The sequence below is a fragment of the Pteropus vampyrus genome, unplaced genomic scaffold, assembly GCF_000151845.1.
Source record: "Pteropus vampyrus isolate Shadow unplaced genomic scaffold, Pvam_2.0 Scaffold477, whole genome shotgun sequence".
Taxonomy (NCBI): Eukaryota; Metazoa; Chordata; class Mammalia; order Chiroptera; family Pteropodidae; genus Pteropus; species Pteropus vampyrus.
In genome coordinates this window covers 1013118-1039756 of record NW_011889258.1, presented here as the reverse complement: position 1 = coordinate 1039756, position 26639 = coordinate 1013118, and the positions used below count along the sequence as shown (strand labels likewise).

Here is a 26639-nt window from a genome sequence, read left to right as displayed (position 1 = left end):
TTTATTTGTATCTTTTTCAATTTCTTTTTTAATGACTTATAATTTTCTTAGAACAGGTCTTTTACCTCCTAGGTTAATTTGATTCCAAGGTATTTCATAGTTTTCAATGCAGGTGTAAATGGGATTGATTTCTTAATCTCTCTTTCTGAAAGTTCATCAATGGTATATAAAAACGCCACCGATTTTTGAATATTTATTTTGTAACTTGCTATGTTACTGAATTCATTGATCAGTTATGACAGTTTTTTTTTTTTGGTGGAATCTTTAGGGTTCTCTCTATATAATATGATGTCATAGGCAAGTAATGAGACTTTTACTTCTTCTTTTCCAATTCGTATGCCTTTTATTTCTTTTTCTTGTCTTATTGCTGTGGCTAATACTTTTAATACAATGTAGAAGAAGAGTGGTGAAAGTGGGCATCCTTGCCTTGTTCCTGATCTAAAGTAAAACGCTTTTCACCTTTCCCCATTGACTACGATGTTAGCTGTAGGTTTGTCATATGTGGCCTTTATTATGTTGAGGTAAGTTCCCCATATTCCCACTTTGCTGAGAATTTTTATCATAAGTGGAAGCTGGATTTTGTCAAATGCCTTTTCTACATCTATTTATATGATCATATATTTTTCATCTTTTGATTTGTTAATGTGATGTATCCCATTAATTGATTCTCAGATACTGTATCATCCTAGGAATAAATCCAACTTGATCATGACGTATATTTTTAATGTATTGCTAAACTCAATTTGCTAATATTTTGTTGAGGATTTTGCATCACTGTTCATAAAAAAAGTATTGGCCTATAGTTTTCTTTTTTTAATGTCTTTATCTGATTTTGGAATCAAGATAATGGTGGCCTCATAAAAGGAGTTAGGGAGCCTTCCCTCTTCTTGAATTTTTTGGGATAGTTTGAGAAGAATAGGTGTTAATTCTTCTTTGAATGTTTGGTAAAATTTGTTTATGAAGTCTTCAGGCCCAAGACTTTTGTTTTTTGGAAGGTCTTTGATTACTGATTGTATTTCATTGGTGGTAATCAGTCAGTTCAGATTTTCTGTTTCTTCTTGACTCAGTCTTGGGACATTGTATGTTTCTTCCAGATTTTCCCATTTGTTGCCATATAATTGCTCATAGTATTTTCTTATGATCCTTTGTATTTCTGTGGAGTACATAATTATTTCCCCATGTTCATTTCTGATTTTATTTATTTAAGTCTTCTCTTTTTTCCTGGATGAGTTTGGCTAAGGGTCTGCCAATTTTGTTTATCCTTTCAAAGAACCAGTCCTTAGTTTCATTAATCTTTGTATTGTTTTTCTAGATTTTACTTCATTTATTTCCACTCTAATCTTTATTATTTCCTTCCTTCTATTCACTTTGGGCTTTGTTTGCTGTGCTTTTCCTAGTTCTTTTAAGTATAAGGTTAGAGTGTTTATTTGAACTTTTTCTCGTTTCTTGAGGTGGTCTGTATTGCTATGAATTTCTCTCTTAGAAATGCTTTGGCTGTGTCCCATAGATTTTATGTGTTTTCATTTTCATTTGTTTCTAGGTGTCTTTGATTTGTTCCTTGATCTCATTAATATCCCATTCTTTGTATAGTAGCATGTTATTTACCTCCAAGTATTTGTGTATTTTCTGATTTCTTTCTTGTAGTTGATTTCTAGTTTCATACTATTGTGATCAAAGAAGACAGTTGATGTGATTTCAATCTTCTTAAATTTATTGAGACTTGTTTTGTGTCCTAACATGTGGTCTATCCAGGAAAACGATCCATGTGCACTTGAGAAGAATGTATATTTTGCTGCTCTGGGGTAAAAAGCTCTGAAAATATCTATTAAATCCATCTAGTGTGTCTTTTAGGCCCATTGTTTCCTTGATGATTTTTTATCTGGAAGATCTGTCCATTGGTATCAATGGGGTGTTAAAGTCTCCTACTATGAGTATATTACCGTTGATCTCTCATTTTATGTCAATCAATAATTGCTTTATGTATGTAGGTTCTCTTATATTGAATGCATATATGTTTACTAGAGTTATGTCCTCCTGGTTTATTGATGTCTTTATCATTATGTAATGCCCTTCTTTGTCTCTTATTATTGTTTTTGTTTTAAAGTCTATTTTGTCTGTTAGAAGTCATGCTACCCAGCTTTTTTTTTTCACATCATTTGTGTGAAATATCTTTTTCCATCCCTTTACTTTCAGTCTTTGTGTCATATGATCTAAAGTGGGTCTCTTGAAGACAGCATATCTATGGGTCTTCTTTTCTTATTCATTCAGCTACCATATGTCTTTTGAATGGAGGATTTAATCTGTTTACATTTAAAGTGATTATTGATAGGTACATAGTTACTGCCATTTTATTATTGATATTTGGTTTTCTTTTTTTCCCCCTTCTTTATTTTTTATTTTATTTTTTTAGTGGAAGTTTCTTTAACATTTATTGTAATACTGGCTTATTAGTGATGGGCTCCTTCAGGTTCTTCTCTAAGAAGCTCTTTATCTCACCATCCATTTTAATTGAAAGCCTTGCCAGAGTATTCTTGGTTGTAGATTTTTATATTTTGAATATTTCTTGATAGCTCCTTATGGCCAGCAAAGTTTCTGTTGAAAAATCAGCAGATATTCTTATGGGAATAACCTTGTCAGTAACTGGCTGTCTTTCTCTTGCTGCTTTTAAGATTCTCTCTTTGTCTTTGACATTTAATATTTTAATTATGATATGTCTTGGTATGAGTCTGTTTGAATTCCTCTTGTTTGGGACTCTTTGTGCTTCCCGAACTTGTATGTCTAATTCCTTTTCCACGTTAGAGAAGTTTTCTGTCATTATTTCTCTAAATAGATTCTCAGTCCTTTGCTCTCTCTTTTCTCCTTCAGGTACTCCTATGATCTAGACATTGTTTTGCTTCATGTTGTCCCAAAAGTCTCTTAAACTATCCTCTTTTTTTAATTCTTTTTTTTTTTTGACTTTCTGTTTGGGTGCTATCTGCTACCTTGTCTTCTATTTCACTGATTCGATCTTCTGCTTCATACAATCTACTGTTGAATCCTTCTAGTGTATTCTTCATTTCATTTATTGTATTCTTCATTTCTGTCTGGTTTTTTTTTATGGTTTCTATGTCCTTTTTTATGCTTACTTTCTCTCTGTTGAGGTTCTCCTTGTGCTCATCCATTCTCCACATAAGTTCATTGAGCATCCTTATAACCAATATTTTGAACTGTATCTCTGGTGGATTGTTTGCCTCCATTTCATTTAGCTTATTTTCTGGAATTTTCTACTGTTATTTCATTCATGACACATTTCTTTATTTTCTCATTTTATTAATCTCTCTGTGTTTGTTTCTATGTTACAGAAATATTTGTTTTGTCTCTCAGCCTTGGCCTGATGGCCTAATATAGAAGGTGTCCCGTGTGGCCCAGTGGCAAACTCTCCTTGATCCCCTATGCCGGGGCTCTGGACATGATCTTTGTGTGGGTTGTGTGTGATCTTCTATTGTTTCCAAGCCTTTATTGTTGTTAATATATCAGTGCATGGGATTAACACTCAGGTTGACTAATTGTGGGAATTGGCTGCACCCATAGGGTAAGAGTTGCTGTGTGGGGACTGACCTAAATGAGTGGGATTTGACCTAGCAGGCTGTGTACTTGTTGAAACCACCTTTGTGTGTACTTCTAATGAGGCTAGTCATGAGTTACTCTGTTGTGGACTGGTGCCAGCCTCTGGATGTGTTGTTTTTGTGGCCCCTGGGAGGGGCTCCTCCGTAGGCCAAGGTCAGCTGCTGCTTTTGATTGCTCACGGATACCCAGTGAGAATTACAAAGCAATTTGCAGATGGTTGTTGCCTATGCTGGATCTATAGGTAAGTGGAAGAGACAACGCTGTAGGCAGCAATCTATTATCTCTCATCCCTGACCTAGGGCAGTTGGGGGATAGCAGAGAGACCAGTGCTCCTCAAGGCCTGACACTTATGTCAGTTGCCTGTACATCTCTGAAACTGGAAGAGCCTCTGGATGATATGCGTGTTGGGCGGTGTTGGGACCCTGGGAGTCTCCTGGGTCTATTGAATAAATTTCTCCCTGCCACTGAAGTGACAGTTTACATGTCAGCAATATCTCTGTGGCTCCCTGTACAAGCTTCCAATCATTGTAAGGTCAGCTACTCTCCACCTTGGGCCTCAATGTCCCATCCCAGGGCAGGGGCAGCTACCTATCAACGTATGGTGGGCACTTTGTATATTGGGTGGGGCAGGAGGTCAGGGAGTCAAGGGGCATCAGGCCAATACAGACACCTGTGACCCCCCCAAGAGATATTGTAGTTCGTACAGGCAGCAGTGGTCTGCCCACAACGGTTTTATCTGAAATGCGCTCACTGCACTAGCCAAGGTCTATTGCCTGCACTGACTGCACAACCCTAGAGCCAAGCAGGGCATGTAAGGATGCCTGTCAATGGGCTTGGGTGAAGCGAGATCTCCAGGAGACAAGGGCCATCAGGCCAACACAGCCTCAGTTTTGATGCAACTTCTGTGTCTGGGTGTTCCCTCTGTAGTCACAGATTACAGTGAGACCAACTACCATCTCGGGTGGTCCCACAGATCCCTGCACTCTTTGGACACAATATTTCAACTCTTGCAGGCTGCAGAGGTCTGCCTGCCACTAATTTCCGTGTAGTGCCTGCCCTCTGCTAGCCAAAGTTTTTGCCTGTGTGGATTGGGAGATCTCGGGGGCAGGGGCAAAGCTGTTGTAGTTCACTGTCAATGAGCCACCTGAAGCACTTTGTGGATTAGTTGGAACAGGGTCTCAGGGAGACAATGGCAGTCAGATCAATACAGTCTCAGTCTTCCTGCAAGTTTGGTAACAGTTTGCATGTTCCTGCAGAAGTCCCAGATCACAGGAAGACCAGCTGCTATCTGGGACTGGCCCACTGATCCCCGAGATCCTCCTGAGTTCATGTTGGCAGCAGTTTTCTGCCTGACCCTATCTCAGAAATGTGTGCTTATAGTGCTGGCCACCAGCTTAGAAAGTTTGGCCCTAAATGGACGCATGGCAAAGCAGCCATCCAGCAACAAAATCCTGGTGCAATCTGCAGATTGGATGGGGCAGGCTGATCTTCTCATGCTAGAGTTTCCTAATAGCCCTGTGGGAGTGGTCTGCACAGTCAAGCTGTTGTGGTCTATAGATTGTTGGGTAGGGGGTTCAGACTAAGGCACAAAGGTAATGCAGACTTTCTCAGTATGAATCCCTCAGGAGCCTCTGACCCACCGCTGGTGTCCTGGGTGTTTCCGCAAGTCAGAAAGCTTATGTGTGGTCCTTCAAAGGGGCATTTAGGGTTTCAGTCTCCTTCCGTCTCACCCATATGGCTGGAATTCCCTCTGGTTTTCAGTCGGAGTTATCGGAATCTCCTCTTCCCTGGGATGGAGAGCCACCAAATGAGACCAGGACCTCCTTCTTCTTTAGGAGAGCCTCTGCAGCCTCACTCTCCTTCCAGGTGATCCTCTACCACCTGCGTGTGCGGGTCCAGCACAATCCGTGCCCTTGCCCCTCCTACTGGCTTTGATGCAGCTCCTTTATATTATCAGACATAAGTGTAACAATCAAGTAGACTTCAGGGATTCTCCATGTTGATTATTTTATAATTTGGTTGCAATTTCAATGCGGACCTGGGAGAAAATGAACCCTGCTTTTGCCTAGTCTGCCATCTTCTGAATTTTTCTTTATAAGTTACCATCTTGTTTTTCCTGGCTTCCTTAATAATTTTTTTTGTAATTAATTTTTGACAATCAATATAATGTGTCGGAGATATCCTTTTTGGGTTGAGATCATTATGTGTTCTGTTTGCTTCTTGGATTTGAGGATCTAGTTCTTTCCATAGGTTTGGGAAATTCTTGTCAACTAATTGTTTGAATAGTCTCTCTGTTCTCTTCTTTTACTCGCATGCCCATCATTCTTATATTAATTTTTTCTGATGGTGTCAGATAGTTCTTGTAGTTAGGAGAAGTAAAGAAGGGCAAAGACATTCAAATATATGGTGAAGGATGAAAATTTAATTTTGGTGGTGAACACACAATGCAATCTACAGATGATGTATTATTGAAACCTGTATTATTTTATTAACCAATGTTACCCCAATAAATTTAATTAAAAATAATAATCTTTTAAAAGAAGAACACATTTGGAAAACTTCCTGGTTTTAAACTTTTTTAATACTTCCTGGTTTTAAACTTTTTACAAAGTTATGGTAATCAAGAGATGTGGCACTGGCATCAAGATAGTCATAAGTAGATGGAATAGAATTGAGAGTTCCAAAATAAACGCTTACATTTATTGTAAATTTATTTTTGACAGGGGTTCTTCAACTACTCATTTGAGAAAAATAGTCTTTTCAACAAATGGTGCTCAAACTGTTAGATATCTACATGCAAAAGAATGAAGTTGGACCCTTAAATTTCACTATATAAAAAAATTAACTCAAAATATAGTGTAGACTTAAATGCAAATCCAAAATTTTAAAACTCTTAGAAAAAACATAGGAGTAAATTTTTGACATCTTGAATTTGAAATGTTTTTTGATATGACAACAAAAGTACAAGTAATTTATAAAAATGGATAAATTGGACTTTATCGAAGTTAAAAACTCTTATGCTTTAAAGGACATCAAGAGAGAAAAAAACAACCTACAGAAAGGTAGAGATTATTTTCATATTGTATATCTGATAAGGGTCTTGAATACAGTTATGGAAAGAATAGTTCCATTTATTATTTAGTAATATATTATTAAATCAGCAATAAAAATAAAATTAAACTTAAAAATGGGCAAATAATGTGAATATACACAGCTCCGAAGAACATATGTACATGAAAGGTGCTCAACATTATTGGTCATCAGAATAATGCAATTTAAAACTAGCTGCAGATACCACTTATCACTCACTAAAATAGCTTTAAACCAAAAGCTGGTCAATAACAAGTGTTGGCACGGATGTAGAGAAATTGAAACCATAATATGGTGTTAGTGGAAATGATAAATGGTAAAGACTCTTTGGAAAACAGAAAGTTCCTCCAACTGTTAAACATAGAATTATTATATTACTCAGAAATTCCATGCTTAGGTACATATAGAAGATAAACGAAACTTATGCACACAAAAAAATCTTGTATAAGAGTGTTCATAGTAGCACTACTTTCAATAACTAAAAAGTGGAGTGGAAACACCAGATGTTCATCAGTTGAAAAATGAATAAACAAATTATGGGTTATCCATACAATGAAATACTTTTCTACAATAAAATTAATGATGTAATGATGCATGTTGCAACATGAATGAAACTTTTGAAAACATTCTTAGTGAAAAAAAATGGTCACAAAAGACCACATATTGTGTAATTCTATCTATACGAAATCTCTAGAATAGGCAAACATAGAGATAGAAAGTAGATTATTCCTTGCCCAGGGATGGCGGGAGTTTCTAGGGGAATGGACAATAACTGCTTGTAGACATGAAATTTCTTTTTAGAGTGATAAATATGTTCTAAAATTTAACAGTGTTGATGGTCACATAACTGCATGAATATACTAAAAAACATTGAATTGTGTACTTTAAGAATGTGAATTGTATAGTATAAGAATTCTCTCTACAAATCTGTTGAAAATGTTTGTTATGAATTTTTATTTTTTCTTAGATACAAATGTTTTTATTACAGTAGGACAGAGTCCCAAAAGTAGTATTGCAGTTAAACATTATGCATATTTTAAATTTTAATACACCTTTCCAAATTATTTTTCCCAGTTTGCAACTCATATTCAAATGAACAAAGTCTGATGTTGACTTAGTCTCATTAGCTATAAGTGATGCTGCCCTTTTAACTTTGTGCTGATCTAATGGGTAACAAATAGTTTATTATTATTCCTTTAATTTATAATTATCTTTTTTATAAATTGTATATAAAACTAAACGCAACAAATGAACAAGAGAAACAAACAAAAACTCATAGGCACACACAATAGTTTAGTGGTTACCAGAGAGACAGGGGGAAAGTAAAGAGGTTCGAATATGTGTTTATGGAAGGAGATTTGATTTTGGGTGGTGAACACATGATGCAATATACATATGATGTATTATTGAATTGTACACTTGAAACCTATATAATTTTATTAACCAATGTCACCCCTATAAATCTAATTTAAAAAAGAAATAATGAATTCCATCTTTTAAAAAAAGGAAATTCTGCCATATGGTATGACATGTCTAAACCTGGAGGACATTATTCTAGTGAGATAAACCAGTCACAGAAAGACAAATACTGCGTGATTTCACTTACATGAGAAATCTAAAATATGAAGTCATAGTCACAGAAACAGAGAGTATAATCATGATTGCCAGGGGCCGTGGAGAAGAAGAAATGGGAGGTTGCTGTTCAACAGATATAAGTTTCAATTATATAATATAAATAAGTTTTGGAGATCTGCCGCTATACAACATCGTGCCTATACTTAATGATATGGTATTGTACACTTAAAATTTTAAGTGAAGTATTCATTTTTAAAAGGACTTATTATTTAGTAATATGGTAATGTTGAGATTTATTTATTTTAAAATGAACTAGCTGTCATTTATGTTAAAAATGAATCAAAAGAATGCTTATATTATCATTTTAGATAAATTATTTCTTTGCCATAGGCTTATCATTAGAGCTTATTGACCTTGGCCATAGTATCCATGCCATATGGTGGTAATTTATTGTAATAGAGAATTTACTTTTTTAGTTGAATCATCCTTTATGAAGTATTTTTTGATCTTTCAATCACAATCCCATAAAGTCATGGTTGAAAAACTTAATAAAATAAAACCATAAAAATTCCAAGGATTCAATATCCTCTCTAGAACAGAAACAGAATCTTAGGGACAGAAATAAAAAAAATACTTATTCTTCCCCTTTATATCTACAAGATTAAATGTCCATGAAAAAGAACATAAAGCAAAGTTATTTGATTTCTCAGTGTAATCTGTGTCCTCCTGAAATGATTGACTTTGTTTACTTTGTCTTTGGGGTGCTTCTGATTCTAAACTGGTAAGAGTACTGTCTGCAGTGTTTTCCATTAGCTGTAGGCAGCTCAAGTGTATTTATTGAACCATCAAATAATTCACACATGGTCACTTTTTTCTTTGCAGTCCTAAACTGTTTTATTTTTTGTGATTGTTGAACCAAAAGAGAAAACTTTGAACTATTTTTTTAAGGTAAGGGTAAAGGAGAATGAAAGTAAGTAGCCTAACATGTGAAGATGTTTAGACAAGAGTAAGAAGACTTAGAAGAGGAACATGAAAACTAGAGAGTCATTTGGAGATGATTTTAGGTGCATGGTAGCTATATGAAATTCCTTTAGAATGGGAGATTTTACATACCCCATCCATGAACTGAACATACTTATTGCAATTCTAGCACCAGAAGGGAATCCTCATGTGCATCCTGTTGCAGCCATCCAATTAAAGTTCCTGAAAAAAAGAATTACTTTTAAATTACCTAAGTCAATAAAATGGACTAAATCTCTTAGAAAGATTTTAATGTAATTATTTTAAAATAACATTAATTCTATAATTCTCTTAACCTTGCCACATACCTTTCCTTAATGTCTGTTTCTCAAAACTTCCAGTCCTTTTCTCTTTAAACGTCCACAAGTCTTTTCCTCTTTAAATTTAGGAACATTTAGTGATCAGTTTACTTTACTTTCTGAATGCTATTTAATTGAGAAGGTATGTATGTATTTTCAATTGGAAAATTAAGAGTGTGCATCTGTGTCTGTGTACGCACCTGCAAGAAATTGCTATGGTTCTTCTGAAATGTTTTCCTCGAAAATACCTTATAATCTAATATATTGCTCTAAAGATTGTTTTTTCAAATGCAAATAAGGCCCTGGATTCTGTAGAAGAAATGGAGTTTCTCTCTCTGCACTATCACACTAATTACAATTGTTTCGTTATAATAGCTCTTTCTTGAGCAAAGCTTTTCTCATTTTTTTTTCTGCCACCAGCAATTTGAAAATAAAGAGGTAAAGTCTGTTTCCTGGTTTAATGGAGGAGTCAATGAGCAGAGTGTTAAGAGGAAGCAGAACAGTGTGGATTTAGTTCGATGGAAATTCAGACTCTTCATCTTCATTGTGGCCTCAATGCAGTCTCCAGTCCTTGGTTTCCCTAAGCCTCATCCTTCAAGATCACTTTGAGGATTCTAAGGCATCTGCCTGCCAAGTCTCTGCTTTCATTTTCAGCACATGGCCTTAACATCATTCCATTAAACTGTTCTTTCAAAATCTCCCTTCACTGTGATGTAGAGAAAATCCTTCCCATCCTTTTCCCCTCATCTTACCCTCCAGATCCAGAGAAAGAGGTAGATCTCTGTCTAAAGTTAATTCCTATACTTCACACCCCTCCAAAGTTCTGGGAGACCTTACTTCTGGACTATCTAACTCTCATCATGGCCAGACATTATTGGAGACAAAAGAAAACCTGACGTAAAAAAAAAAAAAAAAAAATTCTAAAGGACAATGTAGATCTTAATGAAAATTTCTTAAGGAGATAAAAAAGGGATATGCAAGATTTACTTAAAATATTTTGTAAACTCTCCTTTCTAAATTCCACTTCCTTCTCACCTGCAACTTCTCTATTTTCATGACCTGATCTTTCTCTCTGGGAGCCAACTTTATCTTCTGAAGCCATTTGTCTTTACTTAGCTTTTCTAGTGGCCTTCTCCCCTCCTCACCACAAGGTCAACAAGGCTCAATAATAATCTGCCCAAGAAAATTTTCTTGGTTTTTAGACCCCAGCGGACTGTGAGATAATTCATTATTCAACATTACAAAGTAGGTACAAGAACCATTCTTCATAGAAGTGTTGTTAGAATTAAATGAGATAATATATGTGAAGTTCTTAGAATAGTAACTAGTACAAGGTAACTGCTAAATATATATTTAGTTCCTATTATTATTAGCTATTATTTTTCTGGCATGTCACATTTTTTCCTTTTTCTTTTCTAGTAGTTTTTATTTCCATTTTCTCCTTTTCTCCATCCTAAGCAACTACATTGACTATTTCCAACTATTCTTTCCCTTTCTCTTTCTTTCTTTCTTTCTTTCTTTCTTTCTTTCTTTCTTTCTTTCTTTCTTTCTTTCTTTCTTTCTTTCTTTCCTTTTTTCTTTCTTTCAATGATAAGCTTCTTGGAAAGATAAGCTACTCTTCTTCATTTTTATTTTCTAAATGCCAGTCACTTCAAGTCCTTGATTTCTAGGAGTTCAAAAGAGAGATAAATAACATGAAAGAACACATTGCAGTACAAACCATACACTTACAGAGCTGTTAGTGCCAGAAAGATGATAGGATGGGGGAACTATCAGGCCAAGTGGAGTGGGCTGGCAAGAATTTATGAGAATTTGAGAAGGGAGGAAGGTAATTTTTAGCAAATAAATTTAATTTTTTTGTCCCCTGTCTATCCCCACCACCCCCCGGTAACCATTAGACAGTTGTTCATGCCCATGAATCTCTGTTTGTTTGTCCTAATCATTTGTTGCTTTAAGATTTATATCCAACATATAAGTGATATCATATGGTTTTCAACTTTTCTGTTTGGCTTTTTTCGCTTAGTATGATTATTTTAAGTACCATCTATGTTGTCACAAATAGCAGTATTTCATCTCTTCTTATGGCCGAGTAACATTCCATTGTATATATGTACTACCGCTTCTTTAGCCAATCATCTATCATAGGACACTTCAGTTGCTTCCATGTCCTGGCCACTGTGAATGATGCTGCTATGAACATTGGTGTGCAAATATATTTTTGGTGATGAGTTTTCAAGTCTTAGGGGTAAATAACCAGTAGAGGGATTTCTGGATCATATGGTAGATAAATTCTTAGTTTTTTGAGGAACCTCCGTACTATTTTCCATAGTGTTTGTACCAATTTGCAGCCTCACCAACAGTGTATGAGGGTTCCTTTTTCTACGCATCCCCTCCAACATTTGTTATTACTTGTCCTGTTGATTATAACTATTCTAACATGTGTGAGATGGTATAACATTATGGTTTTGATTTGCATTTCCCTAATAGCTATCAATGTTGAGCATCTTTTCATATATTTGTATGTCCTCTAGGGAGAAGTGTATGTTCAGGTCCTCTGCCCATTTTTTTATTGGATCATTCTTTTTTTCTTGTTATTGAGTCGTATGAGTTCTTTGCATATTTTGGATATTAGGCCCTCATTGGAGACATTGCTTGCAAATATATTTTCCCATTCAGATGGTTGTCTCTTTACCTTGTTGATGGTTTCTTTTGCTGAGCAGAAGCTTTTTAGTTTGATGTAGTTACATTCATTTATTTTAGCTTTTACTTTCCTTGTGTTTGAGGTCAAATTAAGTATCCTCTTTAAGGCCATGTCCTTGAGTTTAGGTCCTATGTTTTCTTCTATTCATTTTATTGTTTCGAGTCTTATATCCAGGTCCTTAATCCATTTTGAGTTCATTTTAGTGTGCTAGACAACAGTCTAGTTTCATTCTTTTGCAGGTGGCATTTCAGTTTTCCCAGTACCATTTATCGAAGAGGCTTTCCTTTATCCATTGTATGATTTTGGCTATTTGTTGAAAATTATTTGTCCCTATAAATATGGGTTTACTTCTGGACTCTCGATTTTGTTACACTGATCCATGTGTCTTTTTCTTTCTGCAAGTACCATTAATGTCACTTTGTAGTATAATTTGAAGACAGGCAGAGTGATTCCTTTAGCCTCATTCTTTTTTCTAATGATGGCTTTGGCAGTTTGGGGTCTTTTGTGCTGCAATACACGTCTGATGGTGTTTTGTTCCATTTCTTTAAAAAATGCTGATGTAATTTTGATGGGGATTGCATTATATCTGTACAATGCTTTAGGTAATAAGGTCATTTTAACTATGTTGATTCTTCCAATTCAAAGCAGGAATATTTTTCCATTTCTTTGTAACTTCTTCGATTTCTTTTAATAGGGTCTTATAGTTCTCATTATATAGGTCCTTCACATGTTTTGTTAAATTTATTCCTAGGTGTTTTATTCTTTTTGTTGCAATTGCAAAAGGAATTATTTTTTCCACTTCTTTTTTCTGAGGCTTCATTATTAGAGTATAGGAATGCTATGGATTTTTGAACATTGATTTTATATCCAGAAACTTTACTGTATTTGCTTATTGTTTCTAGTAGTGTTCTTGTGGGTTTTCTATATAGAGAATCATGTCATCTGCAATAGTGACAGTTTGACTTCATTTCTTATTTGGATGCATTTTATATCTTTCTCTTGCTTGATTGCACTTGCTAGGACCTCAAGCGTTATACTAAATAACAGTGGAGATAGTGGACAGCCTTGCCTTGTTCCTGATCTTAGAGGGACGGTTTTTAGTTTTTCACCATTAAGTATAATGTTGGCTGAGGGTTTGTCATATATGGCCTTTATTATGTTAAGGTACTTTCCTTCTATACCCATTTTGTTAAGTGTTTTGATCATAAATGGATGCTGTATCTTGTCGAAGGCTTTTTCTGCATCTATTGATATGATCATATGATTCTTATTTTATAATTTGTTGATGTGGTGTATCACATTAATCGATTTGCATATGTTGAACTATTCCTGTGTCCCTGGGATCAAGCCCACTTGATCATGGTGTATAATCTTTTTAATATATTGCTGTAATTGGTTCACTAGTATCTTCTTTAGTTTTTTTTTGCATCTGTGTTTATGAGAGATGTCGGTCTGTAGTCTTTTTTTGTTATCTTTACCAGGTTTTGGTATCAGAGTTTTATTGGCCTCATAAAAGGAGTGGGAAATATTTCCGCTTCTTCGATTTTTTGGAAGAGTTTGAGGAGAATAGGTACTAAATCTTCTTTGAATGTTTGGTACAATTCACTGGTGAAGCCATGTGGTCCTGGACTTTTACTTTTTGGTAGGTTTTTGATGATTGTTTCAATTTCCATACTGCTGATCAGTCTATTTAGATTTTTCAGTTCTTCTTGATTTAGTCTAGGAAGATTGTATTTTTCTAAGTATTGGTTCTTTTTTTCTCATTTTTCTCTAGGTTATTAAATTTGATGTTATATACTTTTTCATAGTATTCATTTTTGATCCTTTGTATTTCAGCAGTGTCTGTCATAATTTCCGCTCTTTCATCTCTAATTTTGTTTGTGTCCTTTCTCTTTTTTCTTTAGTGAGTCTAGCCATGAGTTTGCCAATTTTATTAACCTTCTCAAAGAACAAGCTCTTTGTTGCATTTATTTTTTCTATTGTTTTTTTTAATATTCAGTTTCATTTATTTTTGCTCTAATTTTGATTATTTCTTTCCTTCTGTTGACTTTAGCTTTATTTCTTCTTCCTTTTATAGTTTTTTAAATGAAGCGTTAAGTTGTTTATTTGGGTTCGTTCTTGTGTTTGGAGGTAGGCCTGTAATGATGTGAACTTTCCTCTTCTGATAGCTTTTGTCATGTTCCAAAAGTTTTGATATGTTGTACTATCATTATCATTCATTTCTATGTATCACTTGATCTCTCTTTTCATTTCTTCTCTAACCAGGACATTCTTCAGTAGCATGTTGTTAAATCTCCATGTGTTTGTGGTTCTTCCCACTTTCCATTTACAGTTGATCTCTAGTTTCAAAGCATTATGATCAGAGAATATGGTTGATATGATTTTAACCCTTTTGTATTTGTTAAGGCTATCTCTATGTCCCAATATGTGGTCAATCCTTGAGAATATTCCTTGTGCACTAGAGAAGAATGTATATGCAGCTGTTTTGAGATGGAAGGCTCTGTAAATGTCAATTATGTCCAGTTGATCTAATGTATAATTTAAGGAAGTTATTTTCTTATTGATTTTCTCTTTGGATGATCTGTCCATATCTGACAGTGGAGTATTTAGGTACCCCACTACAATAGTGTTTTGGTCTGTTTCTCCCTTTAATTCTGTTAGTAATTGCTTTATATATTTTGGGATTTCTTGATTGGGAACATAGATATTAATAAGTGTTACGTCTTCTTGGTCCATGATTCCCTTTATCATTATGAAGCGTCCCCCAGAATCTTTCTTTACTTTTTTTTTTTTTATTTTGCAGTAAATTTCATCTGATATTAGTATCACTACTCCCACTTTTCTCTGAATGCCGTTTGTTTGAAATATCATTTTCCACCCATCATTTTGAGTTTATATTTGTCTTTGGTGTTGAGATGTGTCTCCTGGAGGCAGCATATGGTTGGGTTTTGTTTTTTGATCCATTCTGCAACTCTGTGCCTTTTTATTGGTGAGTTCAGTCCATTTACATTTAGGGTGATTATTGAAATATGAGGTTTTCTTATAGTGATTTTATTTTTTGTTTTCTGGTAGCTTAATGTTTCCATTGCTTTCTTGTCCTTGTGTTTCTGTTTTTTTTTTTATTATTATTATTATTTTGGTTGGCTTTTGTGGGTTTTGCCTCTGGTTCTTCTTGTTTTATATGATATACTTCAGTTCTGAATCTTTGGTGTGTGGTTACCATTACTAATATGTAAGGGATTGTTATATATATACAGTCGTCCATTTTCTTCTGTGTGTTCCTTATCTCCATTCCCCTTTGAGAATTTGGATCTTTGAATCCTCCCCTTTTCAATCATTGTTATCTGTCCCTATGTATGCTGAATGTTCATTACTATCTTGCTATAGCAGTTCTCTTATTATTTAAACTTGTAATGCCCTATTCTTAGTAAGAGATGCACTTTTCATCTTCCATTTGCCTGATAGTCACCTTCCTCCTAATTACATTTTTTTTTTTTTGTCATTTTGTTTTAGGTGAGTTGACCTCTTTCAGCATTTCCTGTAGTTCAGGTCTCACAGTGGAGAATTTTCTCAATCTTTATATGTCTGGAAAGGTCTTAATTTCTCCTCCATATCTAAAGGAGAGCTTAGCTAGATAGATTATTCTAGGCTGGTAGTTCCTTTCACTTAATAGTTTAAATATTTGATTCCATTTCATTCTGACTTGCAAGGTTTGCGCTGAGAAGTCCAAGGATAATCTAATGGGTTTTCCTTTATATATTACTCTTTTCTTCTCCCTGGCTGCCCTGAGAATTCTGTCTTTGTTGTTGATTTTTGACAATTTTAATATAATGTGTCTTCATGAAGTCCTTTTTGATTTGAGATAATTAGGTGTTCTATTGACTTCTTGAATTCCAAGCTCCAGCTCATTCCTTAGATTTGTCTGAAAATGCTTTCTAGTCCCTACTCCTTTTCCTTGCCTTTGATAATGTCCATTATTTTTATTTTTCCTCTCTTGATGGTATCAGCTAGCTCTTGAATTTCTCTTTCACTATTTTTCATGTTTCGTTTTCTCTCTTCTTTCTTCTGATTTATTTCTAGATTTTTGTCTTCGATATCACTGATCCTTTCCTCCATTTGGTTGATTCTATTTCCCAAGCTTGCTATTTTATTTTTTAACTCTTGCAGTGTGTTCTTTATCTCCAGAAGGTCTATTCAGTTTCCATCGAGGAAGGGCATTTAGATGGACATGAACTGTGCTTTGGAGTAGAAAGGTATTAGTTGTATTCTGGGACTAGAAAGGTCACAATAATGAAGCAGAGTTTCTGAAACAGAGAAATGAAATCATCAAACAGTATAATTTGTGATGAATGAAGACTAGGCTGCAAGTAATTGGTAGAGAACTTAAAGCAAATGTAAAAATGTCTAGATTTAGTGCAGGGAGCAAGAGTAAGATTATGTAATTAGGGCTCATAATTAATAATGATGATTGGTGTTATTTTTGGAAGGCTTACATGTATGAGGTATTGTGCAAGATCTTATTGAATGGTCTCCCTGCATTTCCTCTTCTGCTACTTCTATCCTCAACATAGCAGCCACAATAATCTTTTTAAAAATGCAAATGTGATCAGTTTCTGATTCCTCTACAAGGAAGCACTTTCAATATGGAGTAAATCAAGAAGCAGAGAACATACTGACTTATCATTTATTTGGAAAGTGTTTATGGCATTAAACTACTGCTGGATGAATATAATATTTTGAAGAAAATTACATTTCATTTTTTTAATGAAAATAAACTAGGCTTTGTTAGCTCACATTTTGAAGCTGGTTGTACAATGTTTCTGAACATGATTTAACACTTTCTCATTTGAAAAATGGCCTGACATTTTTCTTTATCTTTGAAAAATTTAAACTTTGGTCTATAATTGTAAAAGTAACACATGCCATTTAAGTATATTCCAAAAATAGAAGAAAAATGTAGAAAGAAAAGTATACAGATGTTGTATAATCACTCCTAAGTAATGATTGTTAAGGATTTATTTGCACCCGTAAAAGGTACACATTGTAGTAGATATATTAAATAAATATTAGCAAAGCTTGTGGAGGCTTCCCTGGTGTGAATTCAAGTTCTACTCCCTGACTCATTGGTCAGAATAGGAGTATTTATTCATTCCCTTATTGTTTTTTAAATATTTACAATTGTTCATTTAAATCTTACATTAAGTTATAATTCAAAATTTTAGTCACAAATAGCTAAAAGATGAAAAATTCAGTCAATCTATTTTTGTCTTTAGCATCGAACAAGTGAAACTGATTTAAAAAATTATTTGACATTTTTAAACCAAGTTCACTGAACCAATCAAGTGTTTTGCATCACAATTAGGCTATTTTATCTGAGGATTTTAGAAGGTTAAGTGATTGGAAACCTGTTTCATTCATGCCTTCCTCAAGTTATTTATGAGCATTTACTATGTGAGAAATAGTGTTTAATCTGATAGCTAATGTTATTTGGTGATTTACAACTTGTATGATCTTGAACAAGTTTCTTGACATCTCTTCACTTCATCTCTCCATCTGGAAAATTTAGATAATTATGATATTCTCTTTCACAGTTTTTTAAAGAATTAAATTGGATAATACCTATAAAATATATATCACACCTCCTTGCATATAAGAAGTGTTCAAGAAAGGTTTTCTGTTGTTATGTCTATCACTGTGGTTAATATAGGCATTACTTGATCCTGAAAGGGGTCAGCTCACCTAAAACAAACAAACAAACAAACAAAAAAAAATATATATATATATATATATATGTGTGTGTGTGTGTGTGTGTGTGTGTGTGTGTGTGTGTATAAAATTAGGAATAAGATGAGTAAAGTGAAAAGCAGGCAGATAGAAGCAGAAGAGTGCAACCCTTACTAAGATCAGGGCATTATAAGCATAAACGATAAGAAAAGATTTGCTATAGCGAGATAGTAATGAATGTTCAGCATATATAGGGACAAATTGAGACAACAATGACTGAAACGGGGAGGATTCAAAGATCCAAATTCACAAAGGGGAATGGAGATAAGAAATGCGCAGAAGAAAATGGATGACCATATTTATACAACTATCCTATACATATTTATAATGGTAACCACACACCAAAGATTCAGAACTGAAGTATATGATATAAAACAAGAAGAACCAGAAGGAAAACCCACAAAAGCCAAACCAAAATAAAGAAAACAGAAATACAAGGACAAGGAAGCAATGGAAACATTGAGCTACCAGAAAGCAAAACATAAAATGACTATAGGAAGACCTCATATTTCAATAATCGCTCTAAATGTAAATAGACTGAACTCACCAATAAAAAGGCACAGATTTGCAGAACCGAGAAAAAACAAAACCCAACAATATGCTGCCTCCAGGAGACATATCTCAGCTCCAAAGACAAATATAGACCCAAAGTGAAAGGGTGGAAAATGATATTTCAAATACCTAAGAATAAATGTAACAAAACATGTGAAGGTTCTATATAATGAAAACTATAAGACTCTATTAAAAGAAATTGAGGAAGACACAAAGAAATGGAAAGATATTCCTTGTTATTGGATGGGAAGAATCAACACAGTTAAAAGAACCTTATTACCTAAAGCATTATACAGATTTAATGCAATCCCCATCCAAATCCCGCAGGCAATTTTAAAGAAATAAAACAAACGAACAAAAAATTATCCGATTTATATGGAAGTACAAAAGACTCCAAATTGCCAAAGCCATGCTGACATAAAAGAATGAAGCTGGAGACATAACTCTGCCCGACTTCAAATTAACCTACAAAACAACAGCAATCAAAAGGCATGGTATCAGCAGAAAAACAGACACACGGACCAGTGGAACAGAATCGAGAGTACAGAAGTAAACCCACATTTATATGGGCAAATAATTTTTGACAAAAAAGCCCAAAACATACACTGGATAAAGGAGTTTCTTCAATAAATGGTGCTGGGAAAACTGGAAGGCCACCTGCAAAGAATGAAACTAGAATGTTGTCTATCACCACACACCAAAATTAACTCAAAATAAGGACCTGAATATAAAACCAGAATCAATAAAATGCATAGAAGAAAACATAAGAACTAAACTCAAAGACTTTGACTTAAAGAGGATTTTAAGAATTTGACCTCAAAGGTAAGGGTAGTAAAAGCAAAAATAAATAAATGGGACTACATCAAACTAAAAAACTTTTGCTCAGCAAAAGAAATTGTCAACAAGGCAAAGAGACAGCCATCCGAATGGGAAAATATATTTGCAAGTAACACCTCCGATAAGGGCCTAATATCTAAAATATACAGGGAATTCAAATGACTCAATAACAACAACAACAACAACAACAAAAACAAACGATCTAATAAAAAAAAATGGGCAGAGGACCTGAACAGACACTTCTCCCTAGAGGACATACAAATGGTCAACAAATATTTGAAAAGATGCTCAACATTGCTAGCTATTAAGGAAATGCAAATCAAAACCACAATGAGATACTATCTCACACCTATTAGAATAGCTATCATTAACAAGACAAGTAATAACAAATGTTGGACAGGATGTGGAGAAACAGGAACCCACATACACTGGTGGTGGGTCTGCAAATTGGTACAGCCACTATGGAAAAGAGTATGGAGGTTCCTCAAAAAAATAAGAATTGATCTACCATATGATCCAGCAATCCCTCTACTGGTTATTTACCCCAAAGACTTGAGAGCCCATATCCAAAAAGATATTTGCACACCGATGTTCATAGCAGCATTATTCATAGTGGCCAAGACATGGAAGCAACTGAAGTGTCCTATGATAGGTAATTGGCTAAAGAAGCAGTGGTTCATATATACAATGGAATATTATTCAACCATAAGAAGAGATGAAATACTTTTGCTCAGCCATCCATTTGCGTGGATGGACCGTGAGATAATCGTGTTAAGCAAAATAAGCCAAACAGAGAAGTTTGAAAACCACATGATATCACTTATATGTGGGATATAAACCTAAAAACAACAGGTGAGCAGGATAAACAAACACAGATTCATGGACATGGACTATAGGCTGGTGGTTACCAGAGGACTATAGACTAGTGGTTACTAGTGTGGTAGGGGAGAAAAGGGGAGGTAGATGAGGTAAAAGGGGTCAAATATATGGTAGTCGAAGGAAACTGGACTTTGGGTGGTAAACACATAATAAAATATACAGATGTCAAATGATAATCTAAACCTGAAAATTACATAATTGTATTAACCAATGTTACAACAATAAACTAATTTAAAAAAAAAAACTAGAAAAAGAAGAAAAAATTAAGCCTAAATTCAGCAGATGGAAAGAAATAATCAAAATTAGAGCAGAAATAAATGAAATTAACAACCAAAAAAAAAAACAATAGAAAAATAAATGCAACAAAGAACTGATTCTTTGAGAAGGTAATAACATCGACAAACTCCTGGTTAGACTCACTAAAGAAAAAGGAGAAAGGGCACAAATAAACAGTATCAGAAATGAAAGAGAGGAAATTACGAATGACAACGCAAAAATACAAAAGATCATACAAGAATACTATGGAAAAGTATATAACACAAATTTAATGACCTAGAAGAAATGGACCAGTACTTAGAAAGATACAACCTTCCTAGACTGAATCAAGAACTGGAAACTCTAAATAGACTGATCAGCAGTATGGAAATTGAAACAATCATCAAAAAACCTACGAAAAAGTAAAAGTCCAGGACCACATCACTTCACCAGTGAATTCTACCAAACATTCAAAGAAGATTTAATACCTATTCTCCTCAAACTCTTCCAAAAAACTGAAGAGGAGGCAATATTTCCCAACTCCTTTTATGAGGCCAGTATTACTCTGATACCAAAACCTGGTAAAGATAACAAAAAAATAAAACTACAGACCAACATCTCTAATGAACACAGATGCAAAAATCCTAAAGAAGATACTAGTGAACCGATTACAGCAACATATTAAAAAGATTATACACCACGATCAAGTGGGCTTCATCCCAGGGGTACAGGAATGGTTCAACATAAGTAAATTGATTAATGTGATACACCACATCAACAAATTAAAAAATAAGAATCATATAATCATATCAACGGATGCAGAAAAAGCCTTCGACAAGATACAGCATCCATTTATGAACAAAAAAATTAACAAAATCTGTATAGAAGGAAAGTACCTTAACATAATATAGGCCATATATGATAAGCCCTCAGCCAACTAAAAACCGTCCCTCTAAGATCAGGAACAAGGCAAGGCTGTCCATTATCACCACTGTTATTCAGTTTAACATTGGAGGTCCTAGAGAATGCAATCAGGCAAGAGAAATATATAAAAGGTATCCAAATAAGAAATGAAGAATTCAAACCATCACAATTTGCTGATGAAACGGAAAACCCTATATGGAAAACCCTAAAGACTCCACAAGAACACTACTAGAAACAATAAGCAAATACAGTAGTCTCTGGCTACAAAATGAATATTCAAAAATACATAGCATTCCTATACTCTAATAATGAAGTCAGAAAAAGAAGTAGAAAAAGTAATTCCTTTTGCAATTGCAACAAAAATAATAAAATACCTAGGCATAAATTTAACAAAACATGTGAAGGACTTATATAATGAAAACTACAACACCCTATTAAAAGAAATCGAAGATATAAAGAAATGGAAAAGTGTTCCATGTTCTTGGATTGTAAGAACCAACATAGTTAAAATGACCATATTTCCCAAAGATCATTTTAAAAGAACAGAAGTTCGGTAAACATAGTGGGTGCGTAATGAATAAGAAGAAATATTATACATAGCTTGGGAGACTCAGGCAGCTCATTTCCTCACAACCTCACAAACATTGAATATTATCATTACTTAGCTGTCCTAAAATGTATTTTTTATAATTATATGTCAAACAGCATTTTTTCACTTCTTCCTGTCATTTTCTTCATTTATTCTATGAAATTCCTCTCCATTGGTGTGTCTAATTTTTTTTACATTTCTTATTTATTTGAAATAACTCTTTGCAAAATAATGTAACACAAATATTTTCCACAACATTTAAGTTTATTTATGTTTGGATTTTTCCATTGAATTTATAAGATTTATGTTGTTTAACCAATTTAATCCTTTCAGCTTCTGGATATACCATAATGCTCAGAAAAGCCTTCTTTTTTTCTTGTAATTTATGAGCTCTTTTTACATTTATAGCTTGATTTCAGCAGGATTATTTCTTGAGTTAATTAGGAATATAGAGGTCTAGGTGTTTTTTCCTAAAAATAATTAGTTCAGAAATTCTCAACTATTATACCCTGAGTTAGTCATAGGCATGAGCTCATCAGACTTGGGGGTGGCAAAGAGAGATTGAATGGTTTGGGCTGCCAAACCTCCTGGATCATTTAACACCAATCATGAGCAGCCTCATTTATGCATTCACTCTGTTGTGTCATATAAATATAATTTAATGTATGCCATTACTTGAAATATGTTGGGAATCTCCAAGCAAGACTATTGTCTCAAGATCATTGTCTAATTGAAACTTTCTCTCATGGATTTTATTTGCCATCTTTACCAAATACTAAATACAAATTTATATTTGACTATATTTCTGGATTCTATAATTTTTGCATTGCTGTAGTTCCCCCATAAACACAGCACTATATTAATTATTAGAGAATCAGAGAAAGTTCTTTTAGTGGTTATTCATTCAAAAATATGTAACTAACATCTACCATGTATCAAGTACAGTGCTAGGTGCTGGGATGTCAGCAGTAAAAAAAGAAAAATACCAATTCTCATGGAGCATACATTCTGATGAGAGATATGTATTAATAAATAATATTAATAAGTAAAATATTTAGTATATTAAGTAGTCATTATTACTCTGAAGAAAAATAAAACAGGAAAAGTATATAGTTACACTTGGAATAAAGGGAGATTGTAACTCAAATAGGGTAGTCTGGGAAGACCTCAAGGAAAAGGTGACATATGAAGGAGATGAAGGAGCAAGCCTTAAGGTTACCTGTGGAAAAGTGTTTCAGATAGAAGTAACGTCAACTAAAAAGGTCTAGAGGTAGGAGTGTGTCTGGCATGGTCTAGGAAAAGCAAAGAGACTGATGTGAATGGAGAAGTGTGAGAAAGAGGAAGTAGTTGTAGGAATTGAGATCGGAAAACAGTAATATTGATTATGTAGGCCCTTTTATTGACATTGGCTTTTTGAATAATATGACAAGCTACTACAGGGCTCAAACCAGAGCCCAGAGCACTGGGTAAAAACTGGTTCCAATGTTCATCACCTTATAGACTTAGAATATTTTCTCTCCTATTTTCCTGCTTATTCATGGCTCCTCTGTATAAAGTCATTCTTCTCTCCCTAAATTAACCAAGCTCTTATTTCTGTCCCTATTCTCTCAAGATTTATTACTTATATTGTAATGTATGTAATAGTTTATTTCACTAAAAAAATAAAAGAATACACACACATACAATCTCTGACTGTATATACTTTTAGAAGTGTGTACAGGTATGTATGTGTGTGTATATATATGGCCTATCTAAATGTGTAGGGCTAATTTGACTTCTCATTAAATATTCCTACATTGCTTTATAAGTAGTCATTCTTCTTCCAGCTTATTTTTTTGTTCTTTTGTTTCTAAATTGCTACCTGATATAATTTAGCTTGTACAAATTTTTAATAGTGAAAATTAGACCAGTAAGCTTATTAAATCACTTTATTTTTACACAAATAAAGTAAATATCCTTCTGCTTAAGTGTTATTTCACACTTTTTTGAGTGTGGAAAAAAATGTAAGTTTTGTGCCCATCTTTTCTCTTCTTAGAGACCATTTTAAATGTTTTCAGTTTTCGCCACTATATTATGGTAGTTGAGGTAGTTTGGTAAGGAAGTGGAATAGCTAAATGCGTATGTTAAAATATTTTATATTTATATTCCAGGATCAACAAAATTATTATTATTTATTTTAGAAATATAACTGAAAATCTTGATATATACCCAAGAAAGTCTGTATGCAAAATGACCTTTACTTTAACTATATCTATTGCTTGCAAAGCCTTTCTTATTTCCTTGTAAAGCCACATAATTTGATTTGTGTTTCAGTGCCTTTTTAAATGACTTATTTTGCTTGAATTTACATTTGCCTCAACAATCTCACAGAGTAAATAAAGATATCTGCCTTCCTCACATATCTATGAAATTACCTGATTTATTTAGTGATATTAGTAAGATGTGTGTATAATTTTAAAAATTACGTCCATGCTTTTCTTTTAAATAGTGGACTTTGCAAATATAACATTCCCTAAATAGTTGGTGTTAAGGAGATCAGTGAGTAAAAATATACACTGCACATTCTTGCTGCTCCTGGCAATATATGGTATTTTAATTTAAATTAAATTAGTCAATATATATCAAAGCACTTTATGAATTATAACATTCAATAAATGCTATCTAGCTATTTAATTTTTTTAAAAAAATTGACATCTGGTATCAGGTTTCAGGTAGAAATGAAAGATAGGATTATTCTATGAAACTCTGCCTTAGGTCATTTGCAAAAATTTACCAGAATTCAGTGTCTACTTTTTCCAATATTATTAAATAGTTGACCAGTTATCAGTAATTTAATTATGTATTTTAGTCATTGTTTTTAGTAACTTACCATCAGAAGAACTTCTTTAGAGGTTAGCTCCAGCACTCTTCCGCTTGTAACCATATTGTGGCATTTAGTAAAATTTGGACTTGTTGAAAATATAACAGGAAGTTTGCTATACTCACAAATGATTATAAATATGAAAATAAATTGTCTACCTTAAGCTGGTTGTAAATAATTGTAAATATTCATATCATAATTGTAAATATTATAAATAATTATAATTATAAATAATTATAAATATCCATATCAATTATAAAATTGAATCCAAGCTGATAGTATTACGACCTTGAAACTACTATTTTGGTGGTGACATGGTAGAAACAATCACGCTGTTTGCTTTTTTCTCAACAACTGCTCTATGGGTATGTGTAAAGGTTACTCTAACAAGGGAGGATAAAAAACAGCCATTTTTATGATTTGTCATAGGATGATCCTTTTGTCTTTGGAATGATCATTTTTTATTTTTGATCTTCTCTCACCTCCTTCCTTTCCCCTCCTCTGACATACGTCAGAAGGAGGAATTGTAAATTTTGCAATTGTAAGTTATAAAAATGTTGAATCACTCTATTGTACATCTGAAAATAATATAACTAATATAAATTGTATACCAACTATACTTAAATAAATTTTAAAAAAAAAGAAAAACACCCATTCTCAGTAAGCAGTCACAAGGTCTCTGGAGGCTAAAAAGCCTTCAAGACAAAATGGAATGAATTTTCTCTGGATAAATGTTGAACCCATTGTAAGAGATGTGGGGGATATTTTTAGTTATGGTGTCTGGCCAGTACCTTTCCATTTGCTCTTTCTTTCTACATGTGCTATGCTTGCCTGTGAACTCAGGTAATTATTACTACAAGAATTATTTATACATATGATGTACTGTTGAATTGTATACTTTAAGCCTATATAATTTTATTAACCAATGTCACCTCAACAAATTTTATAAAATAAAATAATAATAAAAAATAATTGTCTTCAAATGAAAAATATCAATGTTTCTTTCTAATCACATATGTAATGCCTACAAGCACTTATTTATGTGTTTATTGACAAGTGTTGTGAGCACTACCTTATGCCTGGCACCATTGTATGTAGTGGATACTGTGAACAAATCAAAGTTCCTGTCCTCATGAAGCTTACATTTTAGAAGGAGAGAAATGAAAATAACTATATCCATACATGAACAGTATAATTATAATACTTCATATTATAACTGTGAGGTGTGCTAGGGAAAAATCAAATACAAGTGTCCTTTGACAGTATACAAGAGAGATACCTAGGAAACCCTTCTCAATAAAAGTTACATTTATGCCGAGACCTAAATAATAAGTAAAGTTATATGGTCAGAAATCTAGGAGAAAACCTTTTTCAGGAAGAGCAAACATCATGTTCAGAGACTCTGAGTTGATAAGGCACTTGATTGAGCAACGGAGAGATGATTTGAGTGTCTAGAATATTGCCAACTGATGGTCATTGGTATTAAGTCAATATCAACAAGAATACCCAATTTGGGGTTCAGTGAAGAAAAAAAACGTTATCTAGTGTAAACAGCTCAATTGCGATACAGCATGGCTGTAAGAAAAGCATGACTATGAAACAGCTCATTTATGACATGGCATGGGTGCAAGGCAGCTCTGGCCCCAGGCACCTCTCCAGCTAGATAGC

General features: G+C 33.8%; 1 long non-coding RNA gene across 1 annotated transcript; it reads left to right on the top strand.

Annotated features, from left to right (window-relative positions):
- On the top strand, window positions 1-22149 carry LOC111732639. Its single transcript, XR_002777641.1, has 3 exons — window positions 1-151; window positions 17242-17247; window positions 22137-22149. It is a non-coding gene; the product is annotated as an uncharacterized LOC111732639 (long non-coding RNA).
- The last annotated feature ends 4490 nt before the right edge of the window (window positions 22150-26639 follow it).